The 27,726-nt window shown below is 42.4% G+C and overlaps 2 long non-coding RNA genes across 7 annotated transcripts; one reads left to right on the forward strand and one right to left on the reverse strand.

Annotated features, from left to right (window-relative positions):
- Positions 1–1,759: 1,759 nt before the first annotated feature.
- On the reverse strand, positions 1,760–7,528 carry LOC129625292 (uncharacterized). 2 transcript variants are annotated; one of them, XR_008701318.1, is made up of 3 exons: positions 7,391–7,528; positions 4,745–4,901; positions 1,760–2,064 (listed from the first exon to the last, which is right to left on the reverse strand). It is a non-coding gene; the product is annotated as an uncharacterized LOC129625292 (long non-coding RNA). The 2 variants fall into 2 exon arrangements; XR_008701317.1 differs by lacking the exon at positions 7,391–7,528 and adding an exon at positions 5,353–5,566.
- LOC129625291 (uncharacterized) lies at positions 5,625–27,726 on the forward strand. 5 transcript variants are annotated; one of them, XR_008701312.1, is made up of 4 exons: positions 5,625–5,697; positions 7,517–7,710; positions 22,360–22,456; positions 23,114–27,726. It is a non-coding gene; the product is annotated as an uncharacterized LOC129625291 (long non-coding RNA). The 5 variants fall into 5 exon arrangements; XR_008701314.1 differs by having other exon boundaries at positions 7,563–7,710; XR_008701315.1 differs by having other exon boundaries at positions 5,647–5,697; positions 7,529–7,710.

A 27,726-nucleotide genomic window follows, 5' to 3' on the forward strand; every position in this document is an offset into this window, starting at 1 on the left:
AAATCCCATGGATGGAGAAGCCTGGTAGGCTGCATGCAGTTCATGGGGTCGATAAGAGTCGGGCACGACAGAGCGACTTCACTTTCACTTTTCACTTTCATGCATTGGAGAAGGAAATGGCAACCCACTCCAGTGTTCTTGGCTGGAGAATCCCAGGGACAGGGGAGCCTGGTGGGCTTCCGTCTATGGGATCGCAGAGTTGGACACGACTGTAGTGACTTAGCAGAAGCAGCAGCAGCAGCAGGCTGATGGAAGGAGGTGTCCTTCAGTGCCTGGAGGCTCCAATACTGTTAAATTTTCATCCATTACTATGAATTGACCAACTTATAGCCTTGTGCTGGTCCAATGAATCTGTGCAGCTGTGTTCCGACTAAGGCATTATGTGACCTTGACAAATCCATGTGACATTGCGTTTTGGCAGATTTCCTTGGGCAGTTGTGCTGGGTGAGGGTAATACTGGAGTTTGTTGCTGCTATCCAGGCAAAGGTGACGTAATTCCTTAATTAAATGGTCGAATTTCATTTTAGGCTCCCTTTTAGCCTGTGAATTTCCTGCATAAAGATCACCTAATTTGATGATGTGGGAATTTTGTTTCTTGGCCCAAATCCTTGTTGGCAATTCAACATGATTAAAGTGTCTGGAGAGCATCTTCAAGTAGAGCACCTTTGGTGTCCCATTGTCATCTGGTACTTGAATAGATGTGTTTCTCTTGGCCCTCTTACTCAAACTTTTGATTGTTTATAAAACACTACCAGTTGAGAAGGTAGCCTCTTGGTGGAGATTTTGAGAGATTAATCCATGCTTTAGTTATTTGGAGGCTAGAGGGCTATGACTTTCTGCTTTCAGGATCATGGCAGGTTACCCAAGAACAGATCTCCATGTTCTGAGAAAGTATTAGATGTCAAGATGCCCTGAGACTTACCTGGTGGTCCAGTGGTTAAGGCTCTGCTCTTTCACTGCAGGGAGCATGGGTTCAAACCCTGGTCCAAGAACTAAGAGCCTGCATGCAATGTGGCAAGGCTAAAAAGAAAAAAAAGAGAAAGACTCTCCCTCCTCCACTGATGGGAATTGCAGTTTAAAAAAGTTTGATATTGGATTCTAAGTTTAGTTAACTATTTTTTTGTTTGTTTTTTTAACCAGGAACTGGACTGAATATATTTGCTCAATCTTTTGTCACCATATGTCCCCAGTCACCTGGTAAGAGTGGAAGCAGCAGGCAATTTAATCTGTTCACAGTATCATCTTGGGTCCCTTTGAATAAGAGCTTTCAGCAGCTCTGCTCCCTAATTGTGGAATTTACTACCAATTTCTAGTCACAGTGCCCTGACTGTCTCTGCTTAAATAAGCCAAGGCTTTCTGCATTCCTAGAAGCATCTGAAACCCTCCAGTGGTGGGAGTGGGGGTGGTGGTGAAAGGGCATCTGAAAGAGCTGGGGAGAAATGAATGTTTATTGTTCAGTGCTCAGGTTTTCCCCTGGAAAGAGAGATGCACAGATTCATACTCACATTATTCTTATTTCTGTTTCAGGAGACTGTGTAAGGAAAATAAGAGTAATGATAGTTAAATCAAGGAAAACAGTAGAGGGGAGGTGTGGAGAAGTGCAAGAGGCAAGAATGGAGAGGTGAGCAGAGCTTTTGGAAGAGCCAAGGAGGGAATGAATCAACCTCTTCTCTTATGTCCTTTCCTCACACTTCTTTGTAATTGCAGTGAATTTAGTGGCTTTCTTAAATCAGTGACATTCACATATATCATAGGCCTGTTCTTTTTGCTGAAATATTTATTTGCTTTGAGTTGGACTGTATGAAACATTAACCACAGACTTAGTAACGGACACTTAATGTTCTCTTGTTTTGCTGGAAGCCACTGCCCAAGGATTAAAGACCTCTGGGGTGGGTAGAGCCCCTTCTGATGCCTTGAACATTCCCAGAGATGCTGCAGCCAGACCCCAGACTCTGGCGGTGGCTGGCTCAAGTTCCCTTCGACAACTATCACACCCGTAAGCCTCTGAGATGTGCTCTGAGATCCAGCATTTTTCCTTTGTTTCTTCTTCATTTAATTTATTAACTGTAAGATTAAGAGAGCACACTTATAAAAATTCTGGTAAAAGCAAAGTGGTGGAAAGAGTGAGCAGATTTATAAATATGATTTCATCATAAGCTTCCCAGGGGAGTTGGAAATCCTTTGCTATTGCTCTATAAGGAGTCTATAGAAGGGCTCACGGGAAAGATGTCACATCAGAGGGTGCAAGAAATGGTGTGAATCCCAAGGCTCCTAATGACCTGTACTAGGGACATAAATGACATCGGACAAGTAAAGATTTCAGTTTTCAAATGGTTAAACACACACAGGCACACCATCTGGACCTCAATAAGATAAGTGCTGCCATCTTGGCAGAATGAGAAGAAATGTTACTCAGGAGGCCTAGCAGGGAGCTGGGACTCTGAGACTCTCACCCAGTTTTTAATGGAATCAGATTACTTATGAGACTTTGGGCATTAAAGGCAGCATCTCTTTTCACTGCTGAGCTTGGAGCCCTTTTGTCCCTGTTATGACATGTGAAGAAAATCTGCTACAGGGCTCTCCACTCTGCACAGGGAGCCACAGTGCATCCATGGTGATGGAGTTTCCTTATTTATAATCAGATTCAGGAACCAAAATTATGTTTTCTAAGAGAAAGCAGTGTCCTTTATGCTGGGAAAATGTAACCATCTGCCTCTGTTATGAGTCAGTGTCCTTTCGAAGGAGAGCTGTTCCAGGTGAGGTGGGCAAGGGTCTGAGAACTGGACAGACTTGAAGGATAGGCTGGTCACAGGGGTCATAAAGGTTCCTGTCAGAGGAAGCAGTGAACTGAGTCAAAGCCAGGTAGGACCAGAGGCTGGGAGGAGGGCGGGGATCCCCAGCATCTCTGGTCTGGGCTGGAGGTAGAACTTGAGTTCCTGAGTTAGATGATAACTTCAAGGAGAATGGATGCTTTTACTGTTTTACTCCCTGACACCACCGCCAAGCTTAGCCCACAGTCCAGCCCATAGTGGATGCTCAGTATATATTTACTGGGAGGATGAATGAGTAAATGGATGAGGTTCTGCAGGAACTGAACAATAAATTAGGATATGTTTGTGGGTGGGGGGCAGGGAATAAGACAATGATACTACTAGTCAAGCAGGGACATTGTATCCCTTCTGGTTCCAGGCATAAGAAAGGAGGTTTTTGGAAGCAGACATGAGTTCTAATCTAATGGGTTGCAATTCTGGGTATTTATCCAGAAGAATTGAAATCAGGATCTCAAAGAGATATCTGCACCTCTATGTTCACTGAAACTTAATTTCTAACAGCCAAGATGTGGAAACAACCTAGATGTCCATCAGCAGATGAATGGGTCAAGGAAGTGTGGTACATACAACAGTGGAATATTATTCAGCCTGGAAAAGGGAAATCCTGCTATATGCAAAAAATTCATGGATGAACCTGGAGAACGTTATGCTAAATGAGAGAAGCCAAACACATAAAAGCAAATACTGTATGATCTCACTTACAGTAGGAGTCTAAAATAGTCAACAGAGAAGGCAATGGCACCCCACTCCAGTACTCTTGCCTGGAAAATAGTCAAAGGCATAGAACCAGAGAGTAACACAGTGGTTGCTAGGGACTGGCATGGGGAATGAGAAGTTGCTGTTCAAAGGATATAAAATTTCAATGATAAAAGATGAATAAGTTCTATGTGTCAATAGTTCACAATACTCTATTGTGCACATCAAATTTTATTAAGAGGATAGGTCTCTTGTGAAGTGTTCTTACAATAATAATAATAAAGAATTTGCTGCAAGGATGGTTTGATATTAAACGGTCCATCTTCAGGCCCATGGACTTTACTTTCCTGCTGGGCAGACAGAGGGCAGTGATCTGGGACTGGTTTGGAGGTAGTCATGAAAGGTCTTAGCTACGTAGATCTGAAAGGTATAGAAGCCACTTTCCTTGATTCAACTGACTCTGGAAAACTCCCATTTCAGGGCCATGTTTAAGGGTGCAGACAGAAAAGGAGCGCTGGTGTGGAAGTTTGTGCCTCCAAATCTTAGGTGGTATGTGCATGCATGCGTGTGTGTGCGTGTGTTGCCTTTAAAAGAGAATTTGAGGTTGAGTACACAAAAGGAGGTATCAGAGAAACACTTACACCCGGAGATACACAGAGATATCAAGAGAGAGCGTGAAACAGAGATACTGAGATATATGGACACAGAAAGGGAGCAAGAGAAACAAAGGTAATAGAAAGAGTCACCAGTAGGCCTGTTGGAATTTCTTTCCCCCCATTATTTACAACAGTTGGCATGATTGAAGATGACATGGTTCTTATCATTAATGAAAAGTCTTTAGGTCTGTTTTCTGTTAGATCTTAGAAGGTTTAGAAAAGTTAAGGTTAAAAAAGAAGACCATCATCTTCAAAATAGAGAAGAGGAACTCTAAGAAAGAGAGTCGTGTCATTATGAAATAATAAAATTATTTAAGTTCAAAAACACAGAAAATGCACCGTGATGGAGCCCAGTTCCCCAGGATCCCAGTTCCCCACCTGCTGGGTGCAGGTGATGGGACTCACCAGCAAGCCATCGTGTGGGGTGTTTTGGTTGTGAGCTCTCCCCTGAGAGCCCCTCCTATGTCTGTATCCACGTAGATGCCTGGCAGTGTGGTGACTAAAAAATATTTATGGATCAAAACATTAATGAGCAGTGCTCTTTTCTTTGCTCTTACTCACATTCAGGTGAACTCCAGGCCAGTTTTCCTCTTGGCATCTCTGCCCCACCTCGTGTGTAAACAGAAATAATTATAAATTATACTGCAGGTTAGTCAATAGGAAGTCTTCCAAACCCGGGCTCTAATTCTTCACAGGTGATAGTTCATTTCACACGGCCCTGCCAGACAGGAATAACTTATTTTAATTGGCCATCACTTGTGAACTGCAGTGTGGTCTACTTTCGAAATGACATAGCCACTTTATTGTGACTATATTTCTCTGACTCACAGTGCTCTAACTGAAGGGAGTGGGTCAGTGTTTCATCAATCATAAAAGTAGAAAAGTAAAGTGGATTTCTTTCCCCAGCCCTTTCTAGCTCTCTACACAATACTCCCAGAGAATAGGTCATCACATTCAATGTCCATCCAGCTATTTTTGTAATCCCCCCAATGGAGATAGCTTAGGAGGAAAAAGCCAGAGAGACAATGATTAGCAAAGGGAAGAAGGTGAGTTCTTTTCCAAGTTTCTTTGGCCTTTTGTTAACTGCAATGGCTCAATCAAGATTCTCATAGAGTCTTGGTTCTTTATCAGAGAACATTTTGTTTTGGGGGGCTAGGATGATCATTTACCTAATGGCATTCAGACTCCTAGACCCTTCAGATGCCAGGAAGGTAGCAAAGATATGACCAAGTGTGGGCAGATGGAGCATGGGAGCGGGAAGTCCGTGTGTTCCCACTGGAAGCCTCTGTAACCACATCACCCTGTGGACAGGAGACCTTGCCCTGAACCCCAGTGTCATTCTTTCTCTCCTTTAACCAAAGTCCTTTGGTTGGGAGGGGGTGGAAGGCACTCCCACCCTGCTGTTAAGAATTGCTACCTTAATAAAGACAACCTGGATGGTCAGGTGAATCCAAGTAGAGGCAGTGGAATCATGGGAATTCCTCCCACGATCACTCTGGATGCCCCCAAGATGGGTGAGGTCTTCCCTCTGGGGTTCCTATGCTACCCTTTTCCTGGGTCTCTTTGCAAATAGCTCTGTGCCACACCTTCTCTCCATAGAAAGCAGCCAAATTCTCTTCTTGGACAACATGGTTTCCAAGAAGGAGGAGTATAATTGTAAAGGAGATGTAGATATGTTTGTGGGTATAGATGTGTGTGGTTCTATCCTATCCAGAATATAAGTTATGAATATTTCGAAGATAAAATTTTAAATAATGCCCAAGAACCATTAAGGATCTAACACATAATGTAGTTGAGTAAGTGTATCTGGAGGTCCTAAGTCACTTCTCAGAGGCACCTGGTCTCCTCTTCCCTTTCCTGCAGCTTTTCTGAGCGATCGAAACCTCCACTCCTTCCCTAGCCAACCCACAGTTCTCACTACCTTAGCTGATACATTAGGGAATAAATGGAGGCTCTCATGTAAGTCTAAGGTTAGTGCCAAAATTGGTTGTATTTTGAGGCACCTTTTCATATATTTGCATAAAACAGACTCCTGTATGTGTATGTACATGTACATCATTACACATGTATGCATTTTGTGGCTGTAGATAAACAGTATAGCTGTCATTTATAAATGTCCACGAATAATCATTCTTATGTAAAACTGATATACTTTTATTTGACGTACTTTAGCAGGCAAATTTTCTTACATATTATCATAAGACTTGTAAATATTGCCTGATGTAATTCAGTGATGTATTTCAAGTATGTTTGCTTCTTCCATATTCCTCCTAATAAATGTTACAGTTTGGTAATGAATAATTGATTCATTGAAGCATATGGGGTGGGGGCTTCTTCATTCTAGTTTTATAAAAAGTTGTTTGGGCTATTTGCCCAAGTCTCACAGATCTAGAACTGCTGGTTTAGTATTTTGGAATCATTGCTTTGGTGGCTTTCCCTGCTAATATACCTCTGGGTGATGTCTGTAAATAAAATAACTCTGAGTCACTTTTGTAACGTCTGTCTTTCAGGGTTTGAATTTAGCTTTTAAATGCTGCTCTGTGAGCATACCTTTAAAAAATGAGTTGCCCATAGACAGACATAGTACAAAGACAGAATTACCCAGTAAGAAATGCCAGGAGACATCTCTGAGCAGTTATGGAGATGAAGATGTCTGGAAAGTTTATTGCCCTTAATTTGATGGCATTTCCTCCCCTGCCCCTTCCCTCATCTGTAGGTGTTAGATCTTTAAGGGAGCTTGACATTTAGCTTGGAAATGAATATACTTTTTTGGGTTCTTCTTAACAACCAGGGTAAGTTTTCATAGGTAATTTAGCAAATGTCAAACTTTTCTAATAATGTAGGTTTGATTTATACAGCTAAGCTTGTTAATCTCACTACCTAAAGGCCTCAGAGCTTGGGCAGCTTTCAAACCAAGTTTCAGCACTGGCCTCAGATGCCCACAGCCTCCTAAAGAGACATGTGTCTTTCTCCATTTTAGCAGTTCAGCTGCTGCCTCTTTCTTGCCTACTCTGATTTTTAATTCCATTAGTCAAGATGCCAGTAGTTACAACTGCTTCTTTTTCTTCCTGATTCCTCCTTAACACAAGAGAACACATTAAAAAAAAAAAAAAAAATCACTTCTCTTGATAATCACACAATTTCCTGTCTTTCAATGATGAGACCAGGTGAACAATTTTGGTTTGTGACCAATCAGTCAAGACTTACTTGTTGAATGACATTGCATGCAGCATCCTCTATACACACAATTCTCATTTGCTTACTGAGCATCCTTTTCCATTTTTTCCGGTAACCCTTCTTTGTTCGTGTTTCATGTAACTTGGTTCATGTCAGCGTCCTCCCCAGGTGAAAGTGATTCTGCCCTCCCTTCCTTGTCAAGTGAGCCTGCCTGGCCTATTGGAACCGAACCTCCCCCTGCCCCTGTGATTGGCGGAAGATTGGCACGTGGTCTGATGAAAACCAACCGGAGCTGAGAATGACCTGAGTAAGAACCTCTTTTCCCACCTGGGCTGCTGAAGAAAGAATTGGTAAGCCCGAAACTGCACGTGTCCATCTGTGGACTGAGAATGAAGCTCCCTCAGGGGAAATCGGAGTCAGGAGATGGAGAGAGAGGCACACTTTGAGCCCTTGGATTGCTGCACCTCAAGGCAGAGTCCGCTTTTAGCCGGTTCTTCACTTTCTTTAAACCATTTTGAGTTGATTTATTTGTTGTTTACTACTGAATGAGACATGAGACATGTCCCTCTCCTGCAAGAGCTGGTGTGGGAGCTAACACTGCCAGGCTAGGTTTGACATGTGGGGAAGGAGACCTCCCTGTGAGGGAGGAGGGTTGGTGAAGGCTTCACATTTAGGATTCAGCCCTTTAGCCAGACCTTGAAGGGTGGGGAGGATTTGGAGTGCCAGAAAGGGTCCTGGTTGAGTATATTTTCTTTCGTCAACTGCACATCCGTCATCTCTGCTGAATGTCTTCTCTCTCCATAGATACTGTACACAAATGTGTTTTATTTACTTATTTTTGGCTGTGCTGGTCTTTGTTGCCACACATGGGCAGTTCCTCTCTGTTGCCTTTTGCCTGCTTCTCATTGCTGTGACTTCTCTTGTCTTGAAGCACGGACTTAGGGCACACGGGCTTCAGTGGCTGAGGCACTCCAGCTTAGTTGCTCCATGGCGTGTAGGACCTTCCTAGATCCGGGACCAAGCCCATGTCCCCTGCATTGGCTGGACCACTGGACCTCAGGGAAATTCCCACTGATCCGTTAATGTTCCTTTTCCTGAGGATTCTGTGCTTGGATGACTTTTCATCATGCTTGGTAGCTCTCAGTTCAATCAACGCTCAGAGTTTTTGATTACCATCTTTGTACGCAGATGATTCCCAAATGCATTTCTCCAACCAAGATGTGAGTTTTGAATTCTAGCCCACATTTACAACTGGCAACAATTTTCACCTTTTAAGTCCTAGAGGATGCTCATACTTAACATATTGAACTTAAACTCATCACCTTCCTCATTCCCACCTTTTTCCTTTTTTCCAGGTTTTAATCCTAATTTTGGCTAATGTGACGCATCATGACAATAAACCCTGAGTTCAACCCAGACTCCCCCCTCTCTAAACTTAAAATAATCAAAAATTTCTTCTATTCACTCAATATCTTAGAACGTTATACCCCTGCCTTTAGTCAAGTATCTATGCAGATTTTTGCAAGAGTTTTAGATGGGTTACCTTATAACATTTGCCTTTAATGTCAGAAAGATTTGTTTTTCCGAATCTCTTTTTATCATGTACTCAGTCATGTCCGACTCCTTGTGATCCCAGGTACCGTAGCCTGCTAGGCTCCTCTGCCCATGGGGATTTTTCAGGAAAGAATACTGGAGTGGGTTGCCATTGCCTCTCCAGGGGCTCTTCCTGACCCAGGAATCAAAAATCAAATCAGAGTCTCCTGAAATGCTCATGGATTCTTTACCGCTGAGCCATTGGGGAAATCTCCACCCCTCCCCCACCTCCCCACCCCCCCCACCCCCCGGCTAGTTTAAAAATCTTCTTAGACCTGTATCTTGAATTCCCTTTTGCCTGACAAGATTATATTCATGGTCTGGCCACTGAATTCCTTTTCTTGCATTGTCTTTCACAAATACCAATGTATTCCCAGCTATATCAAACTAATTGTAGTTTTGAAAGAGTCAACTCCTAGGCAGATTGATAAGAAGTCCAGGGTCCCCAAGGAAGGTCTGGGGCTTTCGAAGCAGAGATAGGGGTCTAGAATTCTCAAGGAGGAGGAAAGGACAAATATCTTTTTTTCTCTACATTCCTTAGTCTTAGTCACATAAAACGTTTCTTTGTTTAAGCCTGGAATTGATGATCACATAACAAACAACTCATTTTAGACTCTGTACTAAGGATTATATAACAATGTATCCAGTTTGAGGATGGGTTTCTCCTTCCTGAAAACCTTCTGGCTAATCCTGTTATCTTAAAATGTAAATTATGACAGTGGGTCTAGTAAGATCTTTACAACCTTGAGACATTCTTTTGACTTATTGTAGTGACTAATTTAAAAAGTATCTAACTCCCTTGCTAACACTAGCAAGAGGGGCACTCTCCATCCCCCTCCTGATGTCTGAGTCAGAAGCTTTCTCTGTCCGTTTTCACTTTAATAAAACTCCGCTACACAAAAGCTCTTGAGCGATCAAGGCTGGTCCCTGGTACCGAAGCTCTATCTTCTTCAGAGATCAAGAATCCAGCACCATTCACTGTAAACTATCAATTTCCTAAACACAGTGTGTTCTCTGCACAATTGGTAAATTGGCAAATGATTTTTCTGGCTTAGATGGGCAGCAAGATCATGCACCTGTACTCTTGTTGGTAAATCGAGGCTATAAAGCAAAGTCAAGCACACTCAGCACTCAGGACAGACAGATTAGCCATCTTCTCCAAGATGGATGGAGATTCATCTTGTGGGCTACACGGTCTTCACCAAGGGGCAACTCAGCAGAAGACAGTCATGTATGGATACGGGGGATCTCAAGGTAGACCTTCAGGAGGATTCACGACTAGTTCTTCCTCTTAGTTGGATATATGTCAGGAATCATCTCACCTGGGCCAGGTGCCCCAAGTACATCTTAGGGTTACACTGTATCTTGTAAAACAATCAGATGTGAACACAAAATCACTCTCATGAATAGGTTAATGCTGCCTTGCTCAAAATCATTCCTGAACTTGGGTTGACTGTCCAGTCACCTCTGGGGCGGTGTCAGTCAGTCTTTAGACCAGCTATAGAGATCCCACTGCAAAGCACAGTGGTCCCCATCTTTGGGCCTTTGAATGTTCCCTATGTCTGATCTGCTCTTTTTCTCCTTCTTTACCTGGAAACTGCTACTCACCTGTTAAAACTCAGTAGGGATGCCACTGTTAGGGCCCACATGGGGTCTCACTGATAAGATGTCCGCCTTGCAAATGAAGAATAAAATCACAGTGATCTGTGAGACTGAGCAAACTGCCCAAGGGGCATCCTGTTACCTCACTGGCACTTACCTTCTCAACTGAAGACCACCAGATTCCAGATCTCCAGCAAAGTGACCACCCCTTCAGAGAGTTTTTCATTGGTGGGGAATAAGAAGGACTCCATCAGAAAGGGAGGGCGCTGGTTCTCCGTAAGGGCCAGTCACCCTCTCTTTTCCCTCTAATAAACTTCCTTCTCTTGCCTGACTGCCCAGCTCGCCCTCTTTTTCTCTGCACTTGCCGTACAGTCACCACCTTTGTAAAGATGCCCCCGTCCTTTCAGTGTAATTAGAGAACCAGCTTTTATGTTCTTGACGAATGTTGTCCACCCCCTCTTCTAGAGCTCACTGCGTCCCTGCGATCGTCTCCCCCACCACGTTCTGTTTATCTTGGCGTCCTTGGGAGATACGTAATGTCTGGCATGTAGCAGGTGCCCATAAAGAGTTTTTGAACAAATGATCACATGAGGTGAAGGATGGAATGAGCAAGAGTAACAAATGCAGAGAGTCAAATACACACAGCTTGCTTGCGAGATCTTGTTGGGGAGATGGTGGAGAGTACGTTGCATACATAGATCGAAGAAGTCAGCTTTATTCTTGTAGTTAAATTTCTCTAAATGTACAACACTGTGAATTTGATAGGACAGAATAGCAATTATTTAAACAAGTGTGTGAATAGGTTCCCATTAAAAATGGTGTTGTAGAAATGTATTTGTTGATAGACATGGTCAACCTCAATTACAAGTATTGATATAGGACAAAATCTCACAGGGTTGATTCTGGGAATGAACTAGCTGTATTTGTCAGCATAGCTGTAACAAATACCTCTCAAATCCAATGTCTTGACCCAATAAAAGTTTAAGTGTTGTTCATGCTTAATGAAATGAGGATATTCTTGGTTGAGTGGCTTTGCTCTAGGCAGTGAACTAGGGACCAAATTGTTTCTATCTTGTGACTGTACCACCTCGTAGCTTCAAGATTGCTAACAGCAGGCAGAGGCCAGAGGGCAGGATAGTCCCCACAGGAACCTTTCCTTCTGTCTCCTTTTCTGGGGTGTGGCTGATTAGGATTACGAACCAAAACTCAGTTTCTTGGCCCTTCTGAAGTTCTAGGGGGCTAAGAAATGCGGCCTTCCTTTATGGCTAAGAGGGAAATGATGTGTTTTCATAACCACAGAACATTGTTCTTTCTGCCCTGGAAAAAGAATATGCATTTAAAATAAGCTATAGCTTAATGGAAATAATATTCACAGCTTTACGTCTGCCTTAAAAAGACCTGTAAAAAATTACAAAAGGCATGTGGCATTATTTTTCAACTGTGGAAATAGTTGCTTTGCACTCATTCAAGTGGACAGGATCATTTAGCAGCAGTGATTCTATCAGCATCACCACCACCACCATCATCATCATTATCACATCTTCATTGAAAGCTAATATGATGGATAGGTCACTACACTGGGTAATGGAGTTCTGAGGAGGTATAAAGGCCTTGAGGATCTTATAATCAAGTTGAGAAGTCAGCGTAACTACATCTATAAGGTAAATCATACTGCAAGACTGCATGTGCTTAGCGCTAAATGAATGGCAGTTGTATTTTGGAGAAATGGGCCTCCTTGAGATAGAGGCAATGGAAGCTAAGAAATACACGTGTAGAGCATTGTGGGCTGTAAAAAACCACAAAGATCTTTAGGGATGTGGGCCACCTCCTTCATTTAATAGGTGAGAGCATCAAGTCTTCTTTAAAGATGCCCCGCTTTCAGATCTTATAGAATCCTAACCCCACTCTTATCTAAGATCCTCTCTCTCCTTGAGTCTGGGCTGGCCCACTGACCTGGTTTTGGCCCAGAGAAAGTGGCAGATGTCACAATGAGCCAGCGGCAGGGCTAAACCTGGCAGCTTCTGCTTTGGTTTTCTTAGAACACATAGTCTGGGGGAAGCCTCCACCATGTACGTGAGCAAAGCCCCTGAGATGCCCATGCTGTGAGGAAGCCCAGGCTAGCCAGGCAGGGAGGCCGTATGGAGAGAGAGGTACCCAGTCAGCCCTTAGCCAGCCTGGTTTACATGCCAGGTTCATGAGCCAAGCAGCCCCAGCCACACAGATGACTTCCACCCACCCGCCACTAAACACCAACCGCACAAGAGACCCCAGGTAAAAATTTGGCAGTAAGTCCGGCCAATTCATGGGCTTCCCTCGTAGCTCCGATGGTAAAGAATCCACCTGCAATGCAGGAGATGTGGGTTTGATCTCTGGATAGGGAAGATCCCCTAGAGAAAGGAAGGACTATCCACTCTAGTATTCTTGCCTGGAGAATTTCATGGACAGAGGAGGCTGGCGGACTGCTGTTGATGGGGTCACAAAGAGTCGGGCACAAATGAGAGACTGGCACTTCCACTTTCCAGCCAACTCATAGAATCATTGTTGCTTTGAGCCTCTAGGTTTTGGAGTGGTGAGTCACACTGCCATTGACAATCAGAACAGCGAGGAAACTGGGATCACAGAGGCTGAGTGAGCTCCCCAAGGGTGAGCACAGTGTGGGACAGAGGCCGGAGGATGGCCATGTTCCTCGACTGACTCACAGTCTAGTGGGTCTGGGACCAGGGCTTGACGGATGGTAGTTTGGGAAACTTGCTAAGGCTTAGATTCTGGCGCTTCACCCTCCAGTGTTCTGATTCAGTAGGGCTGAGAGTTTGCTTTCTAATGAGCTCCCAGGTGATGTTGATGCTACTGATCAGGATGCCACTGTCAGTAGCCCTGCCGTTGACCCGGCCAGAGCTGATCCCAGCACACGACTGGCAAACAGCATCTGCTTCTTTCTCACAGAGCTGCTTCACAATTGTCTGCTTGCTGCATTTCCAGGTAAATAATTGGAAAGTGCAAAGTGCCAGGCCCTGTCCAGGAAGGGCCTGATAGCAGCTGAGCTGGATTTTAGCTTTTCCAGCTGTAGGTTGAAGAAGCCCATATGGTCTGTGAGAGGAGCCCCAGTTTTTTGTGCTCTGCTTTCTCTCACTATGATACCCACGTCTCATAACCTTGTTACCCGAAGCAATTAGGGGCATCATCCAGATTTTCAGATCCATTTCCCATGGAGATACATGTTAGGCATCTCCCACAGTGAATTTAATTAGCAGAAACTCAGTTCAGCCAGCGACCTGCAGTGCAGATAACAGTCATGGCTGCCCGACAATCGCAGCTCCCTTTTCTTGAAAAATGACAAGTTTCCTAAAAGGTGGTGATGAGTCCCAGCCAGACGTCAGGTGGGGCTCTGTGCAGTCTGATTTCCTGTAACCAAGCAACTCACACATCCTGCTTCTATTCAATTTAAAGGACTCACCTAGACAGAGATGCCAGTGAAAGGGAATAATATATTGCAAACGATGGTGTTTCCTTAGCCGACCTGGGCTGAGGTTGGTGGACCTCTGCAGGTGTTTTGGATGTGATACACTGATCATATTTACTTCTGGACTTGTTAGTGGGGATTATCTAATGAGTATTTATATCTTACCTTAGTGATGGGTACACTGTGAATTTGCTTTAGCTATCTGCACAGAAAGTCAGAGGATTCTAGTCTTCTTTCCTCGTGTGTTGGAGATGAAAAGTGACCTTGTTAGGCATGAATGAAAGTCATGGGCAAACATTTGTAAGGCATCAGTGGGGGAATAAACCCCTCCTATGCAGAATATTCATGCCATTACAATACCTATTAGGTATGATGTGAAAAATTGATTGAATACGCTCCTTGTACTAGAATCCTATATGAGGATTAATGAATATATTAAGTACCAGATGGTGTAATTTGGCATTGACTAAAGTTACTGGTAAACTGAGAATTTTTAATGTCCCCAGTATTTCTGGTTTGGACTAATTGATTAATGATTAAAATTTAGCCAGGTTTTTGAACTAATGGGGCCCTGTGACTTAGGGTGGGTGTTCATGGCAGTGTGTAACTCCATCATGAGTTAGCTACAGAGGATTAGTTGTGGAAGGGGAGCTCTTGGCTCAGTTGGTGAGTGCCTCATTTTCAATTGTGTTACCAATTCACACTACCATAAGCAGCCATAGTTGAAGACATCATGCATTTCTCTTCATCATTTCCAAAGTGGAACAGTATTAAAACAAAAACAAAACAAAAAACAAAAACACCTCGGTCCATCTCACACATCTTAAAAATCACAACTATTTATTTTTATTTGCATTTATTTAATCACTGATGAAATATATATATTTTTCTTCTTATGTTTATGGGGTACCCACTTCTTTCTCTCTTTTTAAGAATATTAAGTTTTTTTAATCCATTGGTATCTTTGTCATTCTTTCTCATTGATCAGAAAGATTTTATACAAGCGTATTGAGCCTTGAACCATGTCAATGGACATGGGCATTGAGGGAACTCAAGACTGCGCACAAACCGTGTGGCCAGACAAGTCAGTTGTGTGATGGGGTGATGGGTTTCTGTGAACCCCAACTAGGGGTTCACCCACAGAGCAAGGGAAGAATACTTGTAAAGGTGGGGCTAGCAGGTAGCTGTCTAAAGAAGCAGAAGTTTGGGGTAATGTATTACTTTAATTTACATGTACTTTATAGTCTGCGCACTTGAGAATTATTTGGAAGAGGTTTAATTTTACTAGCTGCTGAAAGCAGGAAGGTCACTAGCAACAGCAGAGAGAGCTAAGCATTTTGTTAATGCCCAGGGGCCGGGGCTATTGCAACAATGCAAGGCCAGGCTACCTGCTGGGGGAGACCATCCACGCGCTGTTTTCTGCCTTTGAGGGTTATTTGTTTTACTGCGCCAATATGTTTTTTCTAGTTAACATTTTCTGTAGAGTTATGTTTTTGCCTTAGTTTGAAAGGCTTGTAAATACAGCTTGAAGGTGCTATGCAAGGACAAGGTATTGCCAAATTCATCCTGGTGGATTAAACGTGCTACATTCACTTCTTCTCCCCTGAAACCCAAGCATACTGACCTTGTACATCTTTTGAAATATGGCAAAACTGAACTTAAAATCTGGACTTTTTCAAGTGAGTGGATCCTCATTTTGAGTAGTCCCCAAAGAACTCCTAAAATAGCCAGAAAATCTAATTTTGCTGTATCACAACCTACCTAACTTTGCCATATTTATTATGTTTGGAGTGACTTGAATGTTTAACCATTTTAATCAGTGGAAAAACTATATTTGGTTGAAAATTTAGTTTGTGATTACTGGGAAATTTGATTTATCTGTTTTAAACAACCATCTGGAGTAAGTTTATTTGTAATACGTGTCATGCATATATTTATGCTGCAAGATCAAAATCTTTAAATTGCATCCTTTTGAAATTATATATATTATATAATGACAATTGCCAACACCACAATGAAGTGATTACATGGCTTTCAAAAATGGAAACCTCATGCAGCAAAAAGATTACCATGTATAACGAACAAGTTCATTTACCAGAAATTAAGTGTGTGGTAAATGATGAGATGTGTACACTGTGAGCTGAGATGAATCTTCTATCATTAGAAATACAATGACAGTGTATTGAAATTTCCAAAGTCTAACAAAAGCAAATAGATATACTATTATCCAGCTGAAAACAGATTTAATTCATTTGTGAAAATTTTCCTTAATTATGCCATAAATATATTAAGTCATTTACAGTTAATAAAGACAGCCTGCCACCTGGGAAGCCCCTGCAAAATACTGAAATGTGTATGTACATATGTGTATTTTTTTTTTTCAGCCAGAGAGCAGTGCTCATCTGGGTCTGCTCTGTGTACAATTTGAAGTCGTCCCAGGTAGCTTTCTGTATCTACACTCATCCCTTTACTCCACACCCTCCGTATCTTGCTGACAGCAACATTGCCTAGCCTGATGCCTTACACTTTCCCTATCAAAATAATTTCACAGGGAAAGATCTGAGGAACACAAGTCATACAAAAGAATGAGCTAATGGATACTAATTCTTCATGCATATGGCATGGCAGACCCTTCCTGTCACTGGAGTCATGACAATTTGGGTTGAAATTCCAAAACTGTCGCTTTCCACTTGACCTTAATTACTTAACCTCTTTTGAGTTTTCCTTTATGAAATAGGCTATCCATAACATTCTCATAAGGTTTTGGTGAGGATTAAGTGGTATATTTCATATAATGCTATTAATAGAGTGTGTTGCTCATGATGGGTTAATATGTTACTTCCTTCTACTATTAGTTCCTTTCTTTTGCTAATTGCAACGTGATCTTCTTGGTAATTAGCTTCTCACATCTTATTTCCTGGTGTGTCAGATAGGACAGTTCAGCTATAAGTAACATAACAGCCACCTAAAAGTAATTTGAACAATGTTTATTATTTCACATAGCAACAAGCATAACAAAAGGGGTTCAAGGGTTGGAACAGTGGCTCAGTGTTTGCATCAAGGATCTCTCTTTCTGCTTCCCACTTTCATCATATTAGATTGGTTCATTAGCTCTCCTCATGGTTGCAAGATGGCTGCTACTGTTCTAGGTATCACATGTAGCCATGACCATATCCAACTGAAGAAAAATCCTTGCAGCTCTTTTTATTGAGGTGAAAAAGTCTTCACTATTTCTAATCCCTCTCTCAGATTTTCTTCCTTTGCATTATGTCAGAATTCCCTTGCCCAAGGTATTTGCAGGGGAGATTGGGGGGTTATATTCTTTGTAGATGAAGATGGAGAAGCTCAATAGAGTCAGCAAAAATAAGACCAGGAGCTAACTGTGGCTCAGATCATCAACTCTTTATTGCCAAATTCAGACTTAAATTGAAGAAAGTAGGGAAAAACCACTAGACCATTCAGGCATGACCTAAATCAAATCCCTTACGATTATACAGTGGAAGTAACAAATAGATTCAAGGGATTAGATCTGACAGATAGAGTGCCTAAGGAACTATGGACAGAGGTTTGTAACATCTTATAGGAGGCTGTGATCAGAACCATCCCCAAGAAAAAGAAATGCAAAAAGGCAAAATGGTTGTCTGAAGAGGCCTTACAAATAGCTGAGAAAAGAAGAGAAGTGAAAGGTAAAGGAGAAAATGAAGATAAATCCATCTGAATGCAGAGTTTCAAAGAATAGCAAGGAGAGATAAGAAAGCCTTCCTCAGTGATCAATGAAAAGAAAAGGAAGCAAACAGCGGAGTGGGAAAGACTAGACATCTCTAAAATTAGAGATACCAAGGGAACATTTCATGCAAAGATGGGCTCAACAAAGGACAGAAATGGTATGGACCTAAAAGAAGCAGAAGATATTAAGAAGAGGTGGCAAGAATACACAGAAGAACTATACAAAAAAGATCTTCATGACTCAGATAACCATGATGGTGTGGTTACTCACCTAGAGTCAGACATCCTGGAATGCAAAGTCAAGTGGGCCTTAGGAAGCATCACTACAAGCAAAGCTAGTGGAGGTGATGGAATTTCAACTGAACTATTTCAAATCCTGAAAGATGATGCTGTGAAAGTGTTGCACTCAATATGCCAGCAAATTTGGAAAACTCAGCAGTGGCCACAGGACTGGAAAAGGTCAGTTTTCATTCCAATCCCAAAGAAAAGCAATGCCAAAGAATGTTCAAACTACCACACAATTGCACTCATCTCACATGCTAGCAAAGTAATGCTCAAAATTCTCCAAGCCAGGCTTCAACAATACATGAACCATGAAATTCCAGATGTTCAAGCTGGTTTTAGAAAAGGCAGAGGAACCAGAGATCAAATTGCCAACATCTGTTGGATCGTAGAAAAAGCAAGAGAATTCCAGAAAAAAATCTAATACTGCTTCATTGACTACACTAAAGCCTTTGACTGTGTGGATCACAACAAACTGTGAAAAATTCTTAAAGAGATAGGAATACCAGACCATGTTACCTGCCTCCTGAAAAATCTGTATGCAGGTCAAGAAGCAGCAGTTAGAACCAGACATGGAACAACAGACTAGTTCCAAATTGGGAAAGGAGTACATCAAGGCTGTATATTGTCACCCTGCTTATTTAACTTATATGCAGAGTACACCATGTGAAATGCCAGACTGTATGAAGCATAAGCTGGAATCAAGATTGCCAGGAGAAATATCAATAACCTCAGATACACAGATGACACCACACTTATGGCAGAAAGCGAGAAAGAACTAAAGAGCCTCTTGATGAAAGTGGAAGAGGAGGGTGAAAGAGTTGGCTTAAAACTCAACATTCAAAAAATGAAGATCATGGCATCTAGTCTCATGACTTCATGACAAATGATGGGGAAAAAATAGAAACAGTGAGAGAGTTTATTTTCTTGGGCTCCAAAATCACTGCAGATGGTGAATGCAGCCATGAAATTAAAAGACATTTGTTCCTTGGAAGAAAATCTATGACTAACCTAGACAGCATATTAAAAAAACAGAGATATTAGTTTACTGACAAAGGTCCATCTAGTCAAAGCTATGGTTTTTCTAGTAGTCATTGGACCATAAATAGCTGAGAGCTGAAGAATTGATGCTTTTGAACTGTGGTGTTGCAGAAGACTCTTGAGAGTCCCATGGACTGCAAAGAGATCAAACCAGTCAGTCCTAAAGAAGATCAGTCCTGAATATTTATTGGAAGGACTGATATTGAAGTTGAAGCTCCAATACTTTGACCACCTGATGTGAAGACCTGATTAATTGGAAAAGACCCTGATGTTGGTAAAGATTGAAGGCAGGAGGAGAAGGGGATGACAGAGGATGAGATGTGTGGATGTCATCACTGACTCAGTGGCCCTGAGTTTGAGCAAGCTCTGGGAGTTGATGATGGACAGGGAAGCCTGACATGCTGCAGTCCATGGGGTGGCAAAGAGCCAGACATGACTGAGAGACTGAACTGAACATGGTGGGTTATAGGAGCTGAGAGTTTGTCTTATCTTAGTTATGAGTAGGAAATATCCATACAGGGGTCCAAATTGATGAGTCCAGGATGGATAAGGAGCTGCAGAGAAAATGAAGAGCAGTGATACCTCTATTCCAGCCAGAGACCCAATTGTGAGATTTTGGGGGTTTGAGGAAAACACCAACCATTCTAGATTGGCCATGCCTGAATATTTATGCTTTGTTCATTGGTTGTACAAATATTCATTGAGAATCTTTTTTGAGCAGACATGGGGCTAGATGCTGAAAATTTAATGGGTGCCAAGATAGTCCCTGTCCTCGGGGAGCTCCTGTTCAAAGTGACTAAGGCAGCTCTGTGACAACTTTGCTCACTTCAGTTTATTGGGCTGTTTCAGTAACATGTTCCATGGTATACTAGTGGTGAGCATGGCTCCTGGAGCTTTGCATGGAAGAGGGGTTATCAGGAAGTGTCCATGTTGATGGATGTAGGTTTCAATGTTAGTAAAGGAGAAAGAGGGCAGAAGGCCGTTTTAAGTCATGAAACAATAATAAGTTATACCATCAGCATTGCGTTCCATGCATCATTACAGTCTTGTACATCATTACATCATTACATGTACATCATTACAGTCTTGACAGCAGCCAGGCAAGGAGGTGGCATCTCAAGGTGCTTTCCTCCATCTTACAGATTGGTTATCTGAGCCATGGAACTTCCCTGGTGGCTCAGATGGTAAAGAATCTGGATGCAATGAAGGAGACCCAGGTTCAATCCCTGAGTTGGGAAGACCCCAGGAGAAGGAAATGACCACTTACCCCAGCATCCTTGCCTGGAGAATTCTATGGACAGAGGAACCTCGTGGACTACAGTCCATGGGTCCGCAGAGTCGGAGTCGGACACAACTGAACAACTAACACTCTCACTTTATCTGAAGTATGGGGAGGTTAAGTGTCTGTCCAGAGTCCTATAATAAGTAGAGGAGTTGGTGTGGGACACCAGGCAGGTTTGAGGGAGAGTGTATGTTCTTTTTGAGAACAATACTGCCTTTTCATTGTCCCCGGGAGATACCCAGGGTTGAAGAAGTTGACATGGGTGTCGCATCATCCAGCTGCATAGAGAAATGCTCTACCCTACCACTCAATTTTTGTTTCACAGCAAGATTGCTATACAGTGGTACTGCGAGCCTACAAGTGGTACTGCAAGTCTACACATACATCACTGGTTAGGCACCCCCCCCCCCCCCACCAGAGCAACACCTGAGAAGACAGGTTGGAGAGAAAATGTACATCTTGCAAAGCTGGTAAGAAGAGCCCCAGGAATCCCCCTGGTATTTTGTGTGTTGATTACAGTATGAACCAATATGGAATCTGTGTAATGTGATATCTCAAGCTAAACATCTTGATTTAGCTCACGATATTCCGCTGTATATATATATATATATATATATATATATATATATATATATTCATTTGTATCACTTAGTTTCTGCATTTAGCAAATAAGTTACAGGTTTTCAATTAAGACCTGTAAATCCTGGCTCCACACTTGCTTAGTTTCCGTCATTGGTTAAGAGTCTACTGACAACACCTTTTCAGTGTTATTTGTAAAGTCCAATGAGCTAATATTTGTAATGTGCCTGACACATCCATCTGCCTTTCCTCCTCCTTTATACCTTTAAACAATCCACCAAGTTTCAACCAGGGAGACTTGACATTTCTGGGTCTGTTGGTTTAGCCAAGACCCTAGGTGCAGCTCAAGCTACATATTAGAATCACTGGGAAATTTTAGAAAAATACTGAGCCCAGGACTCACCCCAGATGAGTTAAATAAGGATCTTTTGGCATACTAGTTCTTTTGCAATAGATTCTCAAGTTATTCTAATATTTAGTCTGGGCCACAGCTGGCCCAAGAAACAAGAGGAACTTCAAGATAAGATTACCTTGTGGACAGGAATATTTTTTGCAATAAAGCAGGGGCAGCTGGATAATGTTCCTGAGCCCTGGTAGGTTACCTCTTATTTGGATTAAACGTTTAGGCAGTGGGCTGCATCGAAATGGCTCACAAATTTTGCCTCCTTTATGTCTTCATATTATAAAGCCATAGCAGTGAGGTTTGGGGCCATACACAGAGAATTTAGAGTTACAAGCATGGTTCAGTTCAGTTACTCAGTCATGCCTGACTCTTTGCAACCCCATGTACTGCAGTACTCCAGCTTTCCTGTCCATCACCAACTCCTGGAGCTTACTCAAACTCATGTCCATTGAGTCAGTGATGCCATCCAACCATCTCCTCCTCTGTCGTCCCTTTCTCCTCCCGTCTTCAATCTTTCCCAGCATCAGGGTCTTATCAAATGAGTCAATTATTCGCATCAGGTACCCAAAGTATTGGAGTTTCAATGTCAGCACCAGTCCTTCCAATGAATATTCAGGACTGATTTCCTTTAGGATGGACTGGTTGGATCTCCTTGCTGTCCAAGGAGTCTTCTCCAACACCACAGTTCAAAAGCATCAATTCTTTGGCACTCAGCTTTCTTTACATCCATACATGACTACTGGTAAAACCATCACTTTGACTAGGTGGACCTTTGTTGGCAAAATAATGTCTCTGCTTTTTAATATGCTATCTAGGTTGGTCATAACGTTTCTTCCAAGGAGCAAGTGTCTTTTAATTTCATGGCTGCAGTCACCATCTGCAGTGATTTTGAAGCCCCCCAAAATGAAGTCTGTCACTGTTTCCACTGTTTCCCCATCTGTTTGCCATGAAGTGATGGGACCAGATGCCATCTTCGTTTTCTGAATGTTGAGTTTTAAGCCAATGTTTTCACTCTCCTCTTTCACTTTCAGAGGTTCAATTTCTGTTAATGAACTGATATTCCTGCTGGAGGACTGATGATGGCTTCCTGAGATTCTGTTCGAGGCTGGCACTCCAGAGGACCTTCAGGTTTGTATCAGGAAGTACCTTCACTCTTTAGTGTAGTTCAACACAGAGGGACCACTTAAGTCTCCGAAGACATTGCATTTCAGAGTTAACTTGCATAGGCTGGGTGTGGGAGTGGGCATTTGTTTAAACAGATTCCTACCCCAGAGTTTTCTCATCAGTAGGTGGGGCCTCAAAAATTTGCATCCTAACCAGCTTCTACGTGATGCTGTTGGTCTTGGCTACACTTTGGGAAGGACTCTTTGAAAAGCTAGCCAAAGAACACTTGACTGGGAGCTTCTCCACAGACTGTAGAGGTGGCATCAGAGCAAAACTTCTCCTATGTCATTTCCCTGGGCTCAAGCTTTGCTGAGAAAAGGTGCAAGGGTGGACCAACCAAGGGGAGGGAGACGTCATTTCTTCCCCATTCAGCCTCCAGAGGGGCAACGGAGAGTAGAATTCAGGGAGACACTACAGGATACTGGGGTGCAGGTGCATCACCAGCGGGCCTTCCTGAACATTTTCAGCTGTCAGCAGGAGGGCGATGGGTGACAGGCCTGCTGGTTTCCAGGCTGTAAGGATGCTCTCCTTTTGATGTCGGGACTGCCCCCGCCCCCTCCTGAAGGGCGGATTAGCCTACCCACTGCTTAGTTACCAACATGGAACCTTCTTACCTCACAGGGGAGCCTATGCCAGGAAGGCAGAGATACGAAGAAGCAACAGTCTCCCCTGGAACGGAAGAGGTTCCTGAAGTCCCTGTGAGGTGGACACACTGGGGGCAGAAACGCAGAACAACCTTTTATCTGCAATTGAAGTCAGCTCGCTCCCCAGCGTGCCCTCACCCGCGTCTAAGATGACTCTGGCCCTCAGGGTTCACATGTAACATCGGTGAGGCAAATAGGAAGGTGATTCCGACTCTTGAGGGCACTCCTTTCTCAGCAAGACTGTTGTCTGCAGCTACAGGGCTCCTTCCTCTCTTCATTTCGAGGCAGCTGCGCATCCGGAATGAGAAGAAGGGATGCAGTCCATGCTTCTCCTCGAGTGCCCACCGTCTGTCCCCACCTCCGCCCCACAGCCCAGGCCCTGGGGCCACTGTTCCTGTCCGTCCTGGGCACTTCTTCAGGGGAGCATCTGCCTTGTGCGCTTCGTTGGGGATTGGGGTCCTATTCCACTCTCAGAACTCTCTGGACCTCCTTGTGCCATATATAGGGGGAGTGGACATAGGTTGAGGTGGGAACTCTTGATCTTTCTGCCTGAACAGGGCTTGCCTGTCATCCCTGAGGATGCCCTACAAATTGTGGGGCCCCCTAGGAAAGCCTCATCCCATGCAGATGGGAACCCAGGCACCTCTCCTCTGCCTACAGGCTGCCTCTGGGTCCTCCACCCGCCCCCAGCCCAGGAAGGCTCCTTTCAGTCCAGGAAATGCCCCAAGTCACTCACACCGGATTCTGAATCCTCCCAATTCTCTAGCTTTTGCTTAGCAAAACAAACAAAAGTAAAAATACTCCTTTTTCTCCTTGAGCCTGCCAAGCTTATACACACACACACACACACACACACACACATAACTTCTCTGGGTTTGCAAATGAAAGCTTTGGTTTTAATAACTAATCTTTTTTTCTCTCTGAAATGGGCTTTCTGAGCCAACTTTGGCATCTGAACCTGAGGACTGAGTTCTTTATTCTTCCCTGGACTCTGCTCCACCCCAAGCAATGAAAGCCTCAGCATCAGTGGGAGGGAAGTTGGCAGGAGAGGGTGTGAGAGTCACTGGGAATGAAAATATATTGGATAATAATTCAAATGATGGCGCCAGAGCACTCCCTGGGCCCATGAAGCCCTGCACTGGCCCCTGCAAACATCCCTATTTGAATTCTTCCTCCTGTCACTCCCCTTTCTCCTCTTCCTTCCTCTCTTCCTCTGTTCTGAGTTCCCTGAGTTATTATAGCTCTGGCAGCGGGACCAATGTGATTGAGCACAATAAATAAAATCCAAAGTATTTCATCTTTTCTGTCCAAAATTCAAAGAAATGACAATTCTCAGAGAACCCATAATCTTTTTCAAATTGTCAATAGCATCTAAAAGTTTCTCTCTCTTAAAAAAAAAAAATTTAAAGCTAAAGCAAAAGTAAAAAGCAAGCGAGTTTGCACTTCCTATGAAATAATTTCTCTTACATATATATGGCTTTAGATGTCAAGCTTGGGAGAATATTATTGTGACTTTAATGGAGCCTACTGATGTTTAAAGCTAGTATATGGTAGAAAGAAAAGTGTGCATGCATAGAGAATTATTCTCTGGAACTCAGCAGATAGGTATGTTTAATGATACAGCCAGAGGGAAGCTACATTTCAGCATGCTGACTGCCATTTCCAAATGTACACAGGTCTGCCTGTATTGAAACTCTCTCCACCAACAGCCAGGGAAAAGCACTGCAAATCTGAGAAGCAAACTGTAAAAATTCAAGCATTTGGCCAGAGCCCCAGAAGGCTCAGGGGAGAGACCTCAGAAACCAGGGCTGGGAATGATCATCTAAAGAAATCTGGCTTCTTCTGAATAGTATATTCCATTTGGATTTTTTCCACTGACCAAGTTCGTATGGCCATAATTAAGTTGCTAGAAGTTAGTGTTAGATTTTAATGTTAAGATTACTTATCTTGATACAGCTTTTAATTATTCTCATCCCAAATGCTTTATATATCCACCTGGCTCTTTTTTAAACTTAATTTTGATGGTGGTTGGCATTGTTATTGTTTTCATTAGAAGCATAACCTCTGTTAGGCTACATACTGTTCCTTGTATGTAGTTCATAGATATTCTTTCACAGAATATAGTGGTCTGAGGCTCTGGGGTGCAGGTCAAGTTCTGGTTCTTCATTTGGATGGTGATAACACGGTTACATTTTGCGAAATTTTTAATTTGTCATTTTTCTGTTTGAATGTATTATTTCACTCAAATAGCTTTGGAAATTCGGAGAAATAGAGGCGTATCTATAAAATCTCTTTTATGTGATTTGTACATTAGAGCCCATTTTATTATTAATTTTGAACGTAGGAATGTCTCAGGGCAATTGGTAAAGGTGCCTGTAAGTGAAAGTGTTAGTCTCTGTCGTGTCCGACTCTTTGCGACTCCATGGACTGTCACCCGCCAGACTTCTCCATCCATGGGATTTTCCAGGCAAGGATACTGGAGTGGGCTGCCATTTCCTTCTCCAGGGGATCTTTCCAACCCAGGGGTTGAACCCTGGTCTCTTGCTTTGCAGGCAGATTCTTTACAATCTGATCCACCAGGGCCTGGGTGTATAAAATTTGTGAGATATAAATAATTTAAAAATATTATAACTCATCCCCTTCATTTTGCCAGTAAATAGAAGGGAAACCAGAGAGTCAAGAAACTTAACCAAGAAATCCTGACCCATAAGTGGAAGAGACAGAATCCAGAGCCATATTTCCAATTATGCCATTTGCATAGTAACATATGGACTCTGTACTAGATAATACGAGTCTATCCTTTATTGAATACTAAACATTATATATACAACATCTCATTTAATCCATAAAACCCTCTTGTTTGGAAATGGAATTTTTATTCCCATTTTTCAGATCAAGATTCTGAGGCTTCTTTAGATAAATGACTTAGCCAAGGTCACACAGTGAGTGTTGAATTTGAATTTGTCTATTAGTATCTCTCTCTTTTTTTGTGTGTACATTATTAGCATCAGCATGCTATTTACTTAAACGAGGCTTTTACCAACCACAGTATGTCTAATTATGACATGAAGCCGGTGAGCACAGGGGCTGCTAGAAAGGATTCAGTCAGTGAACAAAGACCTCTTCAGCCATTGAATGGAAATGAAAAATGTCTGTAGTGAAGTAAAAATAAACTCGGCTTGGCTGCCCACCCTACTAACATGTCCTGTAACCACATCAGTTTAGGGAAGCCAATTGTTGGCCTCAAGGATGCCAGCCACAGACTTGTACAAAAGCCAGGCACCTTCACTCCAGAATTAGGAGATGAGTCTAGCCCAGAGCTCTGTGAAACAAGTACTTTCTGGATGGCTCTGTCATTGCTCAGATGATGGTGTGTCCACTAAATGCTATCATTAACTGAGCTATGATTGCTGGAAGTAATTTTCTTTCAGCATCAGGGACCACAGAGAACTTGTTCTGTGCCTGTTATGAGTCAACGTTGGAGAGAAATTCATTTGCTCAAAGAAAGTTATTAAAATGCTCTAATTCAATATTTGTGTGAGAAATCATAAAATTGATAAATTACAGGTGAGCAAGATCAGTGAGCTCTTTTGTTTCTTCCTTCGGGGACCCACTGCAAATTTCCTGTGTTTACTGTGCTACAGCTTCTTAGATGAATGATTTGTCTATTTGAGCGTGGGATTAAAGACACATGTTCTTGGCAGAAAAGCCAAATGCAGCTGAAAGATCTACTCTGCTAGAATATTACCATTCATAGTGCCATAAAAACCATCAGTGAGGGTATTTTATCCAAAAGTGACCACAGCCCTATTTAGTATAGGAAAGGCTTGATTTGTCAACAATAAATAGATTATTCTAGGAGCTACTGACTCTAGATGTTACCATACCCCTAACTGGTCCCATCACTCAGAGTTTAACAGTTTATCAGAGGGCCGAAAATAAGTGCACACATCATTTTATCTTTTCTTGATTTTCACATTGAAATGCACCATAATTTTTCTCATGTTCCTTTGAAAGTCCTTCTATGGTGTTTTTATTGGGGGAGGCATGGTCTTTTGTTTGTTTTTTTTCCTGCTTTTCAGCCCCTTAAAGGAATTGTCCAGTGTGCAAACTTTCTTTCCTTTCAGGTATATACTTTCTCCTTCCATGATCTCATCCACTCTTCTCATCCAGTGCTTTTCAAACTTTAGTGCATATAAAATCATCTGCAGAGTTTGCTAAAACACATCTCAGAGATTCTGACTCAGTGGATCTGAGGTACAGCTTAAGAAAGTGCATTTCTTGGGGAGGAGGGAGATGAATTATGAATTTGGGGTTAACATATTTACACCAGTATATGTAAGATAAAATAAGTAAACAACAAGGACCTACTGTAAAGCACAGGGAATGATACTCAATATCTTGTAACCCATAATGGAAAGTAATCTGAAAAAGGAGACATATATATGTGTGTGTATGTGTGTATATGTGTGTGTATATATATATATATGTATAGTTACACATGAATATATAACTGAATTACTTTGCTATATACCTAAAACTAACACAACTCTGTAAAATCAACTATAGTTCAATAAAAAAGAGAAAAAG

This window comes from Bubalus kerabau, chromosome 13, assembly GCF_029407905.1.
Source record: "Bubalus kerabau isolate K-KA32 ecotype Philippines breed swamp buffalo chromosome 13, PCC_UOA_SB_1v2, whole genome shotgun sequence".
Lineage (NCBI taxonomy): Eukaryota > Metazoa > Chordata > Mammalia > Artiodactyla > Bovidae > Bubalus > Bubalus kerabau.